Source organism: Lynx canadensis, chromosome B2, assembly GCF_007474595.2.
Source record: "Lynx canadensis isolate LIC74 chromosome B2, mLynCan4.pri.v2, whole genome shotgun sequence".
NCBI lineage: Eukaryota > Metazoa > Chordata > Mammalia > Carnivora > Felidae > Lynx > Lynx canadensis.
The window spans coordinates 42,597,069-42,612,478 of NC_044307.1; the positions used below are offsets into that span (position 1 = coordinate 42,597,069).

At 43.8% G+C, this 15,410-nt stretch overlaps 1 non-coding gene across 1 annotated transcript; it reads right to left on the minus strand.

The window, feature by feature from the left end:
• Positions 1-4,409: 4,409 nt before the first annotated feature.
• Positions 4,410-4,518, minus strand: LOC115515106. Its single transcript, XR_003969169.1, has one exon. It is a non-coding gene; the product is annotated as a U6 spliceosomal RNA (small nuclear RNA).
• Positions 4,519-15,410: the final 10,892 nt, after the last annotated feature.

The window sequence follows — 15,410 nt, forward strand, 5'->3', positions numbered from 1 at the left end:
ATGCTCTGCCTCTCTCTGTCCCAAAAATAAATAAACGTTGAAAAAAAAAAAATGGTCATTTTCTTTTGTTTAAGTGTGGTATTCTCTGGTAAATCTGTCCCCCCCCCCCCCCGCATGAAGCAAAGTGGTTCTTTTAGGATTGTGATGTGTCTGTTCTGATTTGCCACTGTCCTCTGATGAGGAAGTGAAACTTAAGGTCTGCAGTTTCCCAAGACAGATATATCTGAGGAGAACTCACCAGACTGAGAAGTTACTGACCTGGGAACTTCTCTCAGGAGTACTCATCATCCATCTTAGTATTTGTAAGAATTTCATTTTGGGGTTTAAAATGCAAACTGAGGGGCGCCTGGGTGGCTCAGTCGGTTAAGTGTATGACTTTGGTTCAAGTCATGATCTCACAGCTCGTGGGTTCGAACCCGCGTCAGGCTCTGTGCTGACAGTGCAGAGCCTGGAGCCTGCTTTGGATTCTGTGTCTCCCTCCCTCTCTGCCCTTCCCCGGCTCACGCTCTGTCTCTAAACATTAACAAGTTTAACAATAAATAAGTCAATAAATAAAAAATAAAATGTAAACTGAGACTGTTTACTAGGAGCTGTTCAGCTGGGTTTGGGTGCTGCCTTCCCTGGGTTTGGGATTGCCCTTGTGTTGTTTGACTTACTTATCTTGGCAGGCCCAAGGCACCCATTCTTTGAGCGTTCTCTTTTCACCTTGTTCATGAGAAGCAACGCCTGCCCTTACTCTGGGAATGGAAATTGTTCCTCCTGATTTCCCCCTTGGCTTTGAGAGCAGGAACCTGAGGTCAGTGATGCATTCTGTCCTGGACTGATGGTCAGAGGAGACACAAGGGAATTTTTACCCTTACTGAGCATAGGGAAGTCAGCTTTGGGAACTTCCTCATCATAAAAGCCATCTTTTAGTGTCGAGGTTAAAAGTTCAACCTGTAAGAGGTATTCCCAGTTTGATGTATTTGTTTACGGCTTTGCCCTGTCTGGATTGTGAAAGCAACGCTTGTCAAATGTCTATATGCATAGGGATTTACCGGGATCTTGTTAAAACTGCAGACACAGACTTAGTAGGTCTGGGTAAGCTCGCAATTCTGTCTTTCTAGCAGGCTCCTAGGTGATGCTGTTGCTGCCCCTTGCCTACCAGACCATACTTTGAGCGACAAGAGTGTGGGAGAGGACTTGTGGGAAGAGTTGGGACGCAGACTTTTGCTTGGGGCGGGGTCCTAGGGCTTGGGTGCTTCTAGGCTCTCCCCTTTCTCCCGGAGCAGCTTGGTGGAGCCCGGAGCTCCCTCTGCGCATGCGTGCTCGCTCTCATGCTCTTCAGCCTGCGTCCACCTGAGAGTGACTGCTGCGTCTGCCTGTTGCTAAGAGACGCGGAGGTTGAGGGGACCAGCGGTGGGGGGATGGGAGGGGGGCGGCGCCCACGGGAGCCGGGAAAGGGCATGGGGACGCAGGATCTGGGACTCCAGGGATGGGAGCCTCCTGGGATCCAGAATTCAGCGATTTAGTGGACCCTCAGTGTTGCAATGCCTGGGTTTGTCTTTAGGCATTTTTTTTTTTAATTGTCCCATTTTAAATGGTTATAAGTACGAACATAATATTCTCGAGTTGCCTCTTGGCCAGGAAAATCTGAAATACTTTCTATCTGGCCCTTTGGGAAAAAAAATGGCCAACTCCTGTGTAAGAGGTTTGTTTTGTTTTTAATCTTTTTTTTTTCTTTCTAAATCACATAATAAAACACAGACTTAGAAAAGTCAACCAAACCAAATGAATAGCTTAATTATTATTAGAAGGCAGACATCTTTGTATCCACCACCCTGATTGCAAAATAGAACTTTGCATCGATCCCAGGCACTCTAACCTGGACCTACCCAGCCATCTTCCTCCTTCCAAAGCTGGCCACTACCCTGACTTTAATAGTTATCACAATTTTGGGTGTCTTTATAGTTTTATCACCCAAATATACATCCTTAGATGTATTTTATCGAGACAGAGAGAGAGAGAGAGAGAGAGAGACAGAGAGTGAGCAAGCTAGCTGGGGAGAGGGGGAGAGAGACAGAATCCCTTGTCAGTGCACTGTCAGTGCAGAGCCCTTGAGCTCAGGAACCATGGGATCATGACTGAGATCATGAACTGAAGCGAAAACAAGAGTCGTAGGCTTAGCCAACTGAGCCATCCAGGTGTCCCTTTAGATGTATTCTAACAACCTTACTGAAAATGCATTTTAAGTCTTTTTATCCGTGGATTCCCTCTTAATTTCCTTCTTTTCCTTACAGTGTGTGGACTTTTTCACAGTCTGTTTTTGCTGACTTCATATTCAATGTTCAACTCACATTCAACACGTTCTTCTGCCCTCTCTTATTTCAATCAAATTAGCACCTGGATCTGGAAACTTAATCAGATACAGGTTCGAATCCCTTTGGCGAGAGTCTACATGGTAGAGGGTGCTCTTTCACCAGAGGGCATGTTGATGTCTGGTTATCTTTCTATGATCTTAGCAGCCACATATACATACTGTCTCTACCCGTTAATTCATTGGAGAGTGCAACATGGTGACATTCACATTCTATCATCTCTTTTTCATTTATTCTCTATAAAAGGCTATCTTTTTTCCTCAATTTATTTAAAAAACATCTGTCTAAAGCAAAATAATTTTGTAATTGTATCATTCTGTTTATTGCTCCTTTCCCTTTTTTTTTTAAATGTTTTCTAATGTTTATTTATTCTTGAGACAGAGACAGAGCGTGAACAGGGGAGGGGCAGAGAGAGAGGGAGACACAGAATCTGAAACAGGCTCCAGGCTCTGAGCAGTCAGCACAGAGCCCGACGCGGGGCTCGAACCCACGGACAGTGAGATCGTGACCTGAGCCGAAGTCGGACGCTCAACCGACTGAGCCACCCAGGCGCCCCTCCTTTTTTTTTTTTTTTTAAATGTTTATTTCTTTTTGAGAGGGAGACAGAACGCAAGTGGGGGAGGGGCAGAGAGAGAGAGAGAGAGGGAGACACAGAATCTGAAGCAGGCTTCAGGCCCCGAGCTGTCAGCACAGAGCCCGACACGGGACTCGAACCCACAAACCCGTGAGATCATGACCTGAGCCAAAGTCAGACGTTTAACCAACAGAACCACCCAAGTGCCCCTTGCTCCTGTCCTTTTTGTTGTGTATGTATGTCACACATATGGTTATAACATAAAGGAGGGGGCGTGGTAGTGGACCTATATGGTTGTAAAGTTTTTATGAAGTAGAATAATATTCACTCTAGGTGGACTCTGAATAGTTAAGGATATATATTGAAATCCTTAGAGCAGCCGTCCTTAAAGTGGGTGATGGAAAGACTTTGGGGGAATCCCCAAAACCATTCAGGAGGCCTGCGAGGTCCTCGTTTTTCCAACAACATATGTCAGTAAGGTTGCATTTGCTTCATATATGCCAACCCAAACAGCCTATCACAACAGATTGAATGTCAAAGTCAGTATGAGTATCCATCTGTCTTTTATTAAGACAGGCATTAAAGAGATTTGCAAAAACAGAAAACAATGCCTCTCTTCTCACTGATTTTTTAAAATACATTTTTCATAAAAACATGTTTATGTTAACATAAAAATATTTAAATCTTTAAAAATTTTTCAGTTTAATTTCATAAATCTGCATGCTTCTATATCTCCTCCATAAAAACTCTTTGGGGATCTCCAATACTTTTTAGGGATGTAAAGGGATCCTGAAACCAAAATGCTTGTTAATTGCTGCTGTAGAGCAAACACTCAAGAATAATGGGACAGGCAAGGCTATTCACAAGAGCCAAAAGGTGAAAACAATGCAAATGCTCATCAGTGGAAAAATGGAGAGACCAAGTGTGGGATATACATACAATGGAATATGACTGCCTTAAAAGGAAGTACAGATACATGCTACCATGTGGATTATCCTGGAAAACATTATGCTAATTGAAAGAAGCCAAGCACAAAAGGCCACGTATTGTATGATTCTGTTTGTATGCAGTGTTCACAGTAGGCAAATCCATACAGCCAGCTAGATTGAAGGCAACCAGGCGAAGAGAAAGGGGAGAATACGGAGTTACTACTTTATGCATATGGAGTTTTATTTTGGGACAATAGAAATGTTTTATTTTTTACTTTTTTTTAAACATTTATTTTTTATTTTTATTTAAAAACATTTTTTTAACACTTACTTATTTTTTGAGAGACAGAGTGGGAGCAGGAGAGGGGCAGAGAGAGAGAGAGAGAGAGGCACAGAATCCGAAGCAGGCTCCAGGCTCTGAGCTGTCAGCACAGAGCCCAACGTGGGGCTTGGATTCGTGAACTGTGAGATCATGACCTGAGCCGAAGTTGGACACTTAACTGACTGAGCCACCCAGGTGCCCCAGTATGTAATAATAATAAAAAAAAAAAACCTATGGAACACTTCTCAAATTTGCATGTGATCCTTGTGCAGAGGCCATGCTATGCTATTCTCTGTATTGTTTTAGTTTTAGTACATATGCTACTGAAGTGAGCACACAGTGTATGATTAAAAAACACAACACTGAGTATGCAAGAAAAGTTGAACTATTTTTGATAACAAGAGTAAAGAGGGTGGAAAGTGCTTTTTAAAAGAGCTAAACAAATGGAGTGTAGTTGATCATAAGCACGCCAGAGTGTCGAGGAATGGAGTGTCCTGCTATTTGCAACTTACTCTGAATTGCACCAAAAATAGAATGGATTCATTGATGGAGGGGATAGATGTGTGATAAGGGGATAGGGCAAATACAGACAAATGTTAACAATTGTAGAATCTAAGTGGTGAGTATATGAGTGCTTACTGTATAATTCATTCAATTGTTCTTTGTATTTGAAATTTTCACAATCTTTTTGGGGGGGAAATTTTTATTTGTATTGTGCAAGGTTTGCTGGGAAGGAGTGAGGGTCCTTTAGCAGATGGGGACCTGAAAGGCTGAGGGGACCCTTCCAGCAATTTAGAGGCCTCAGGGGGAAACTGCGGAGGGCTAACTGGCCTGGAATTAGGACACTGAAGGCACATTTGTGCTGGGGTGGGACAGGAAAGAGTAAAAGGGTCAGAGGGACCAGGAATGATTTTCCCTGATGAACATGGATGCAAAAATTCTCAACAAGGTACTCGCAAATCAAATCCAACAATACATTAAAAGAATTATTCACCATGATCAAGTGGGACTTATTCCTGGGCTGCAGGGGTGGTCCAATATCTGCAAATCGATCAACATGATACATCACATTAATAAAAGAAAGGATAAGAACCACATGACCCTCTTAATAGATGCAGAAAAGCATTTGACAAAATACAGCATCCTTTCTTGATAAAAACCCTTAAGAAAATAGCGATAGAAAGAACATACCTCAAGATCATAGAAGCCATATATGAAAGGCCCACAGCTATTATCATTCTCAATGAGGAAAAACTGAGAGCTTCCCCTTATGGTCAGGAACACGACAAGGATGTCCACTCTTACCACCATTAGCCTCAGCAATCAGGTAACAAAAAGAAATAAAAGGCATCTAAAATCGTCAAGGAATAAGTCAAACTTTCACTCTTCGCAGATGGCATCATACTTGACGTGGAAAACCCGAAAGACTCCACCAAAAACTGCTAGGACTGATACATGAATTCAGCAAAGCCGCAGGATACAAAATCAACATACAGAAATCAGTTGCATTTCTATGTACCAATAACGAAGCAACAGAAAGAGAAATCAAGGAATTGATACCACTTATAATTGCACCAAAAAACCATAGAATACCTAGGAATAAACCTAACCAAAGAGGTAAAATATCTGTACGCTGAAAACTATAGAACGCTTGTGAAAGAAATTGAAGAAGATACAAAGAAATGGAAAAACATCCCATGCTCATAGATTGGAAGAACAAATATTTTTAAAAGGTCTATACTACCCAAAGCAATTTATACGTTCAATTCAATCCCTATCAAAACAACACCAGCATTCTTCACAGAGCTAGAACAAACAATTCTAAAATTTGTATGGAACCAGAAAAGGCCCTGAATAGCCAAAGTAATGTAGAAGGAGAAAACCAAAGGTGGAGGCATCACAATGCCAGACTTCAAGCTGTGTTGCAAAGTTGTAAATAATAAGACAGTATGGTACTGTCACGAAAACAGACACATAGATCAGTGGAACAGAACAGAGAACCCAGAAATGACCCACAAACGTATGGCCAACTAATCTTCGACAAAGCAGGAAAGGATATCCAATGGAATAAAGACAGTCTCTTCAGCAAATTATGTTGGGAAAACTGGACAGCGACAAGCAGAAAAATGAACCTGGACCACTTTCTTACACCGTACGCAAATATAAACCCAAATGGATGAAAGACCTAAATGTCAGAAAACCATCAAAATCCTAGAGGAGAAAGCAGGCAACGACTTCTTTTATCTTGGCCACAGTAATGTCTTACTAGACATGTCTCTGGAGGCAAGGGAAACAAAAGCAAAAATGAACTATTGGGACCTCATCAAGATAAGAAGCGTCTGCACTGCAAAGGAAACAATCAGCAAAATTAAAAGGCAACCGACAGAAGGGAAGAAGACATTTACAAATGACATATTGGATAAAGGGTTAGCATCCAAAATCTATAAAGAACTTACCAAACTCAACACTCATAAAACAAATAATCCAGTGAAGAAATGGGCAAAAGACGTGAACATTTTTCCAAAGAAGACATCCAGATGGCTAACAGATGCATGAAAAGATCTCAACATCACTCATCATCAGGGAAATACAAATCAAAACCACAGTGAGACACCACCTCATACCTGTCAGAATGACTAAAATTAACAACTCAGGAAACAAGAGATGTTGGCGAGGATGCGGAGAAAGAGGAACCCTGTTTCATTGTTGGTGGGAATGCAAACTGGTGCAGCCACTCTGGAGAAAAGTATGGAGGTTCTTCAAAAAGTTAAAAATAGAACTAGCTTATGACCCAGCAATTGCACTACTAGGTTTTTATCCAAAGGATACAAAAATGTTGATTGGAAGGGGCACATGCACCCTAATGTTTATAGCAGCACTATCAACAATAGCCAAATTATGGAAAGAGTCAAATGTCCATTGACTGATGAATGGATAAAGAAGATACGGTGTATATATACAATGGAATAGTACTTGGCAATCAAAAAGAATGAAGTCTTACCATTTGCAACAATGTGGATGGAACTAGAACGTATTATTCTAAGCATAGAAGTCCATCAGAGAAAGACATATATATGATTTCACTCCTGTGTGGAATTTAAGAAACAAAACAGATGGACATAGGGGAAGGGAAGGAAAAATAAGGTAAAAACAGGAAGGCAAACCATAAGAAAACCTTAAATACGGAAAACAAACTGAAGGTTGCTGGATCAGTGTTGGGTGGGGGGATGGGCTAAATGGGTGATGGGCCTGCAGGAGGGCACTTGTTGGGATGAGCCCTGGGTGTCATATGTAAGCCATGAATCACTAAATTCTACTCCTGAGACCATTATTACACTGTATGTTAACTAACTCGGATTTCAACACAAATTAAAAATTAAAGAAAAGGGGGACCAGGTATGGAGAGTGGGAAAGAAGGAGGGTGATTTCAATCCACCTTTGAATTTCCTTAGGTAAAGAGATTACATATATCGCTTACTGGTTTTCCTGTTGTCTTTGGCACTTAAAGGGAGAGAGAGCCAAGATAGCAATGTGAGCCCGTGAAACGCAGCCGGCCACTGTGCAAGATTTCCAAATGGCATGATAGTACCAGGGCTCAGAGTTTGGCTCTCAGAATTGCAAATCCAGAGATTAAAACATCTGAGGGTCTCATGTGTGCCCAGATCCTGCTAGCCCACTGCTAGATTACTAACAAACCAGGAGCGCGAGACCTGGAACTGCCAAGCGGATCAGACGCTTGGGGCAGATGGTCACTGCATTTTCTCTCCCGTGGGCTCGAGCAACATATATCTTCAGAAGCCTCCTTAAAGGGCAGAGCAACATGGCAAGGGGAATTAGTGGGACGGCGGCTTAGTGGCTGACGTCACTCAGGGTGGTTAGATGCAGGCCTGCAAATCCAACTGAAATGTTTGCCTTGGCTGGAGTTAGCAGACTCTCCCCTGGACAGGGCTGGAGACCCACACTTACGTTTTTTTGACCCTTGGTCTTCTCCCTTCCAGACACTACATTTCTTCTGTTAACAGATTTTTTCCTCACGTGACCCGATGGATTAGGTGTGGCATCTTAAGCCAATTATCCCATGGGTATTTTCCATGACTTCTTCTTCTCCTCCTCCTCCTCCTTTTTTTAAGAGTTTATTTATTTTTTGAGAAAGAGAGACAAGAGTGTGAATGGGGAAGGAGTGGAGACACAGAGGGAGACACAGAATCTGGAGCAGCCTCCAGGCCTGAACTGTCAGCACAGAGCCTGACACGGGGCTGGAACTTGGGAACGTTGAGATCATGACCGAGGCCGAAGTCAGATACTTAGCTAAGTGAGTCACCCAGGCGCCCCATCCATGACTTCCTATCCACACCTTTGCATGCCACCTGTAGGAAGAGTCAGAGGTACAGGAAGTAACCCATGGTTGAGGGACTGGAGGTGCTAAGAAAGAAGAAAAGGTGATCATAGAGATAGATAGCCAGTAGAGTACCCAGACGATTTAATTCAGACCCTTTTCAGAGTTTATGGTCTCTATGAATTCTGTTTGGATTTTAATCCTGTGAGTTTTTCATGCCTCTCACCTGCCCTGGTCCCAGCTGGTACATGGAACCATTTCTGATGCTTTGGAAAGTGGCATTTTTCTGTGTATTCTATTCCTACAACGCATCTTTGGTTTGAGCAAAATCAAGTATCCACTTGTCACTAATGTTGAGTCTGATGGGATTTTCTCTTGCCATCTCAGCTGCAGCCCCTAACAAAGCAGACTTTACCTGACTGGCAGATAGAAAATTGTACATCAGGATCTTCGCTAACCGAGGAGGTATCATAGGTGTTTGTCAAGACTCGTGTCAAAACATTTCACTGTGTATAATTAAAACACACACACACACACACACACACACACAAAACCACGCTACACCAATGTTGAGTCTAGCTGATGATATGCAGGGTGAACTGTTTAGGGGTAAAGTCTTCTGATGTTTGTAACATATTGTGAAATGCATCAGAAATAGGATGAATTTAGAGATCTTTGTTTTAGACAGCATAGAAACAGACGCAAAGCGTGTAGGCCACGTGTTAATAGGGCATCATAACTTACTGATTAGTAAAAAGTAGTATTTATTAAATTTTTTCTAACTTCAGAAGAGGAGCATGTGTATTGTAAAACAGCTGAAGATTGAGTAGCTTCATTTAAGTGTGGTTGTGAATGATGAGGTTGTGTTGTGTGGGAAGCTACCTTCCAGTCGTGGGCCTGAGATACTCGGGTACTGTGAGGGGCTTGTGGGACCCAAGGAATTTAACAAAAATCCCCTACCCCCTGGACAAGCAGAGCAAGACTAACTCCATTTTGTGCTACACCCACCATCTCATGTATAACCCCCACCCTAGTCAAGCCGCTGAGCACACCCTTATTGGAAACTGGCTCATATAGGAATATGGAACCCCTAACCGCCATGGAATGTAAACCCTGCCTTTTGCCCGCCAAACTTGCGCGCCAATTCTGACCAGAGTGATAGGCTAGTTCAAACAGTTACTATAGGGTAAATTGTAATTCGATTGGCTACCTGCGTGTGGACTGACATGACTATGCAACTTTCTGTGTGTGTTACAATCTCATTGGCCACTGGCCCCTATAAAACTGCTACGCCTCTTAACCCAGGGGTCCAAGTCCCTGCTCTGCTGTGTCGGGTATACTTGGGCCCAAGCTCGAGCTTGCAAATAAACCCTCGTGCGTTTGCATCGGTATCGGCTCCTTGGTGGTCTCTCAGATTCGAAATTGGGGGCATTACAGGCTGGAAGAAGGGGTAAGATTTTTTTTTTAGTGTTTATTCTTTTTTTTTTTTTTTGGTTGTTTATTTTTGAGAGAGAGAAAGAGAGATAGAGAGAGAGATAGTGTAAGTGGGGGAGGGGCAGAGAGAGAGAGAGACAGAATCTGAAACAGGCCCCAGGCTCCAGGATGTCAGCAAAGAGCCCAACGTGGGATTTGAACTCATGAACCATGAGATCATGACTTGAGCCGAAGTTGGACGCTTAACTGACTGAACCACTCAGGCACCCCATGTTTAGTCATTTTTGAAAGACAGAATGAGTAGGGAGGGGCAGAGAGAGAGAGAGGGAGACAGAGAATCCTAAGCAGGCTCCCAGCTATCAGTGTAAAGCCTGGGGCTCGAACTCATGAACTGTGAGATCATGACCCGAGCCAAGTTGGACGATCAACTGACTGAGCCACCCAGGTGCCCCAAGATATTGTTGAATAACAAAAATTCAACTGAGTAAATTCTAAAGATCTAATCGGCTTCATTAATTGATTCATGAATTGATTCATCTAGCAAGTAGAGGGGAGCTCCAAAGGACTACAGAAAAGGAAATGTTTTTAAAGGTAGACAGGGAGCAGAATAAAGGAAGAATCCATTGTTTTAGTCAAGGTTGCCCTTCTAAAGGGAAGAGAAGGGGTCTCTCAGTGAATTTCTTACTGCTGCCCCAGAAATTCCTGTGTTGACTGATTAAAGGTCACATCTCTGGGGGGTTGAATTTGCAGTTAAGGTAGTTAAGTCTTGGTTTACTGACTTGGGGCCTTAACCTAAGCGACACCATTTTGAGTTTGTGGTTTTCATGTTAACAATACACAGACAGCATGTTGATGAGCCCCGCTTTGTTGCTCAGCTGTGGGTTTGACTTGCCCATACATCTCTGATCAAGTCCGCATATACCTTCTCCAAAGATTTTATGTTGAGGCTGGTTAGAGTAATTTTAATTCGGTGAATCGCCACCCCTGGCCCCATGGCTATCTTCCCGGTGTCCTTAAAACCCATGACTGCAGGTGCAGCTTCCTGACCAACTTGTTCCTCGGTGAGAGCAAACAGCGGTGAGTCAGGAGCAGAAGCAGGGCCTCCAAAGCTCCGTTGTAGCTGTGACCGTGTCTTCCCCAAAAAGGAACGTCCCGCTCTTGATTTCAGCTCAGGTTATGATCCCACGGCCCTGGGGTCGAGCCCTGTGTCGGGGTCTGTGCTGAGCACAGAGCCTGCTTAAGATTCTCTCCCTCTCTCCCTCTGCCCCTCTTCTCTGCTAGCGCTCTCTCATAAATAAATAAATAAATAAATAAATAAATATGAGTTAATTAAAAAAAAAAAAAAGGAATCTATTCTCTTATCAGTGTTGACCAAGGCCAGGGGTGCTGTGTAGTGTGTTTTCTTTCCTTGAGAGAACCTGGAAGACAGAAATTCTGGAGGCTCCTGGCTAGCTCAGTTGGTAGAGCATGTGGCTCTTGATCCTGGGGTTGTGAGCTCAAGCCTTATGTTGGGGTTAAAATTTACTTTAAAAAAAATGGTATAGGGGCGCCTGGGTGGCTCAGTCGGTTAAGCGTCCGACTTCAGCCCAGGTCACGATCTCGCGGTCCCTGAGTTCGAGCCCCGCGTCAGGCTCTGGGCTGATGGCTCAGAGCCTGGAGCCTGTTTCCGATTCTGTGTCTCCCTCTCTCTCTGCCCCTCCCCCGTTCATGCTCTGTCTCTCTCTCTGTCTCAAAAATAAATAAACGTTAAAAAAAATTATAAAAAAAAAATGGTATAGAAGTGCTTTCTGTAATGCTGTGAAAATATCTCCGAGAGTGAAAAGAACCGAGTGTATGCTGTTACCGTGCACAAAGGGATGGAGAGAAAACACACACATATTTGCTTGTACAGTTCTGGAAGGGGATACACAGGACGTAAGAGTGGCTTCTGTTGGGATGGAGTGGAGGTAGGACCTGGCTGGAAGGGGAAGCAGTGGGAGCGAGTCTTTCCTTGTACGCCTTTTTATAGTTTTCTTTTGTTTTGTTTATTTATTTTTGAGAGAGAGAGGGAGCGGGCGCATGCGTGCGCGCACACACACACACACACACACACACACACACGCTAGTGGGGGAGGGGCAGAGAGAGAGGGAGACCGAGGATCTGAAGTGGTCTCTGCTCTGACAGCAGAGAGCTGATGCGGGGCTCGAACTCCCAAGGCCATGAGATCACGGCCCGGGCTGAAGTCGGTCGCTTAAGTGACTGAGCCACCCAGGCACCCCACCTTTTATAGTTTTCGATTTTGCAACCTATGTACGTGAATAAATTAAATAAATAAAGTGTAAAAAGAGAGAATGTAGAATGACATGAGACAGTGCTCTCCAGTTCCTTGGAACACATGAAAATGGAAGACTTTAAGACTTTGGTATTTCCCAACTAATCATAATTTCAGTCACAAAGGCTGGCACTACACCGTGACAGACCGACTCTGTGTCTTAACAAATGTCATGCATGTGGCTCTGCTGTTATTTTGACACCGATTTTATTTCGCTTTTTTTTTTTAATTTTGTTTGTTTATTCTACAGGTATGTTTGTCATCACATCCTTCTCCTTTCACAAAGATATTTGGGCAGGCCCCGGCCTTCATGGAGTTTGGGGGATGCAAAATAGTGTCTTTCAGAGCACACACTACAGAAGCAGACATTATGTGATGTTTATGGTTCCTGGGAATCAAATCTGCCCACTCGTCAAGGGTATCTTATTTCCCTGTGGCTCCCTTCTTGTCGTTTGAGCTTTTAGGAATGGAGAGAGAGTCACTCTGGCTTTGGTCTAGAGACTTCTGATGAGAAGCCCTTCCGCAAAAAGTATTGAATAGATTAGAACACAGACTTCCATTATCCCTTCTGGAAATGGGGCCTCTGTCTGTAAGGACGTCTGGAGAATGGAAAGCTAAACACAGAATTAGGAATCCTAACATTAATGCAATTTTCATTTGCTATCAGCTTACTCCGTTGTCTTTGAGATGCTATTAAAAATGCATCAGGATGCGAGTGAGATAAAACATATCAAAATTCAAATTGATTCCTGTCTCCATTGACACGCCATTTCTCTGGCTTCTAGCAGCTTTAACTGTCTGGGACACAGCCCAGAGTGTGGGAGTGAGGAAAATGGTCCCCTGAGCAGTGACAAGTCCTGCCATAAAGCTCAAAAACTCAGTTCAAGGGAGGGTCTTTCCCACCCTCACTCAGAGCCTGTGGAATCTAACTTATTTATGTTAATAATAATTGCTTTCCTGGGGCGCCTGGGTGGCTCAGTCGGTTGAGCATCCGACCTTCAGCTCAGGTTGTGATATCACAGCTTGTGGGTTTGAGCCCCACATTGGGCTCTGTGCTGACAGCTCAGAGCCTGGAGCCTGCTTCAGATTCTGTGTCTCCCTCTCACTATCCTTCTCCCACTCATACTGTCTCTCTGTGTCTCAAAAAAGGAATAAATGTTAAAAAAATTTTTTTAATTAAAAAAATAAATAAACATGAAAAATTGGGCTCTTACAATGTACCAGGGAACATGCTTTATATGTTATAACTTAGTTAATCCTTCCAACCCAATGAGATAAATTGCTATTATTATTCCCATTTTACGGATGAAGAAACTGAGACAGGTTAAGTAACTTGCTCACGGATATACAGGACAGTGCGTGATGGAGAGGGAATTTGAACCTAGGCCGCCTGGTTGCCGAACGTATCTTGTTAACCACCTCTCCTGACTTCCTGTCTGAGCGCGTGTTTGCATGCCCGCTTGCGTGCGTTTAAAATGTGTCATCCTAAAAAGCTTCGGAAGTTGGTTTTCCGGCGTTGGGCACCTTAGGAAGCGGGGCCACTAGAAGCGAGCATATTCCTAACATCAAGAGATGGCCTCGCGGTGATGGAGGAGAAGAACCCACAAACCTGAGTGGTCTGGGCCCTTGCTGGGAGTCAGTCCTGCACATTTCAGCTGTCCTTGCAGGAACCACCAAAGCACAGGATAGTTACAGAGTCTGTGGCAGACGCTGTAAGCTCTCCCCAGCGTTCAAGTTCCCATTTTCTCTCTCTTGGTAATAGGACCCTCCAAATTTTCCACGGACTGCAGCTGCTGAGTCTCTCTTACCGCTAAGCATGGTCGAGTGGTCCCTGGACTCGGAGAAGTGAGATGTGCCTGGTCACACAAGCTCTGCCCTCTGCCTTTTCCTGTCCACCGGCTGGGATGCAGTCTTCGGGGCAAGGGAAACCCTCAGGGATAACAGCAAGGGATGAAAACAGCTTCACTCTGATCCTACGGAGTCGACATGGGCGCCCTGTGCTAGTCGTTCCCGTGTTGTTCCAGGCAAGAGAACCAACTTTTCCGTTTAATCCATTTTTTAAGTTTATTTATTTATCTATTTATTTATTCATCTATTTATTTATAGAGAGAGGGAGAGAAAGAGAGAGAGAGAGAGAATGAGCGGGGTAGGAGCAGAGAGGGAGGGAGAGAGACAGAATCCCAAGCAGACTTCCACACTGTCAGCACAGAGCCCGATGTGGGGCTCCAACTCTCGAACCGCGAGATCATGACCTGAGCCGAAGTCAGACGCTTAACCGACTGAGCCACCCAGGCGCCCCTGTTTAAGCCATTTTAATCTCACTCTTAGAGCAGCCAAACTCACAAGCCAGCGAATACACCCAGGACATCAAGGAAAGGTTACAGTACGTTTGCTGTATTTTGGTAACAAATCAAGAAAATATTCAAAGCATTTTAGAAAGAGTTCAATGACAAGGTTTAAGTCCCAACAGGGGCAACTTTACTTATTTGGAAGCATCCCCAGGAATTTTCCAAATGCTGGCAGAAAAAGGAGTTGTACTCCACTTGGTTGATGTAATATGGAGAGGATATAAATTCAGTTCAGTCCCACAAATATTTATGGCATGGCTACTAGGTGCCCTCAGGGACCCAATAGTGGGGTAGGGGGTGTGTGGGGACATCCCAGCCAAGTCCCAAGGCTGAGCAGAGTCATGCTGGCCATGTTCTAGCTCCTGGCAGTGTTAAGTTCCCCTTAAAAAGCAGGGTATTTGTGTCTTATGAAAGCCCGAGCTGAAAAGCCCGTTCAGAGGCTTTCCTGCCTTGAGAAATATAACTGATGAAATGAACATTTCGAATTTCTGTCTTTCTCCTTTCTTTCTTATTCCAAGATCTTCCCATGCATGAGACAGAATCCAGCAAACTTTAGGGTGAGCAGTGTACCCTCTTGGGATGTGGGTAAGCAGACATTACCTGGGATATATCATCCAGGAATCAGAAGGGTCTTTAGCAAATAGCATTTGTTCTTTCATTGTTAAGCAGTGGGAAAAGCTGAAGGAGTGGCCGGGAGCCTCTGAAATTGAATCTGTGCTCACAAAAGCACGAGTTGGCTCATTGTCTCGTCCTCGACGACAGGCTGATAGATAATGGGTAAATTATTTAATTCTGGTT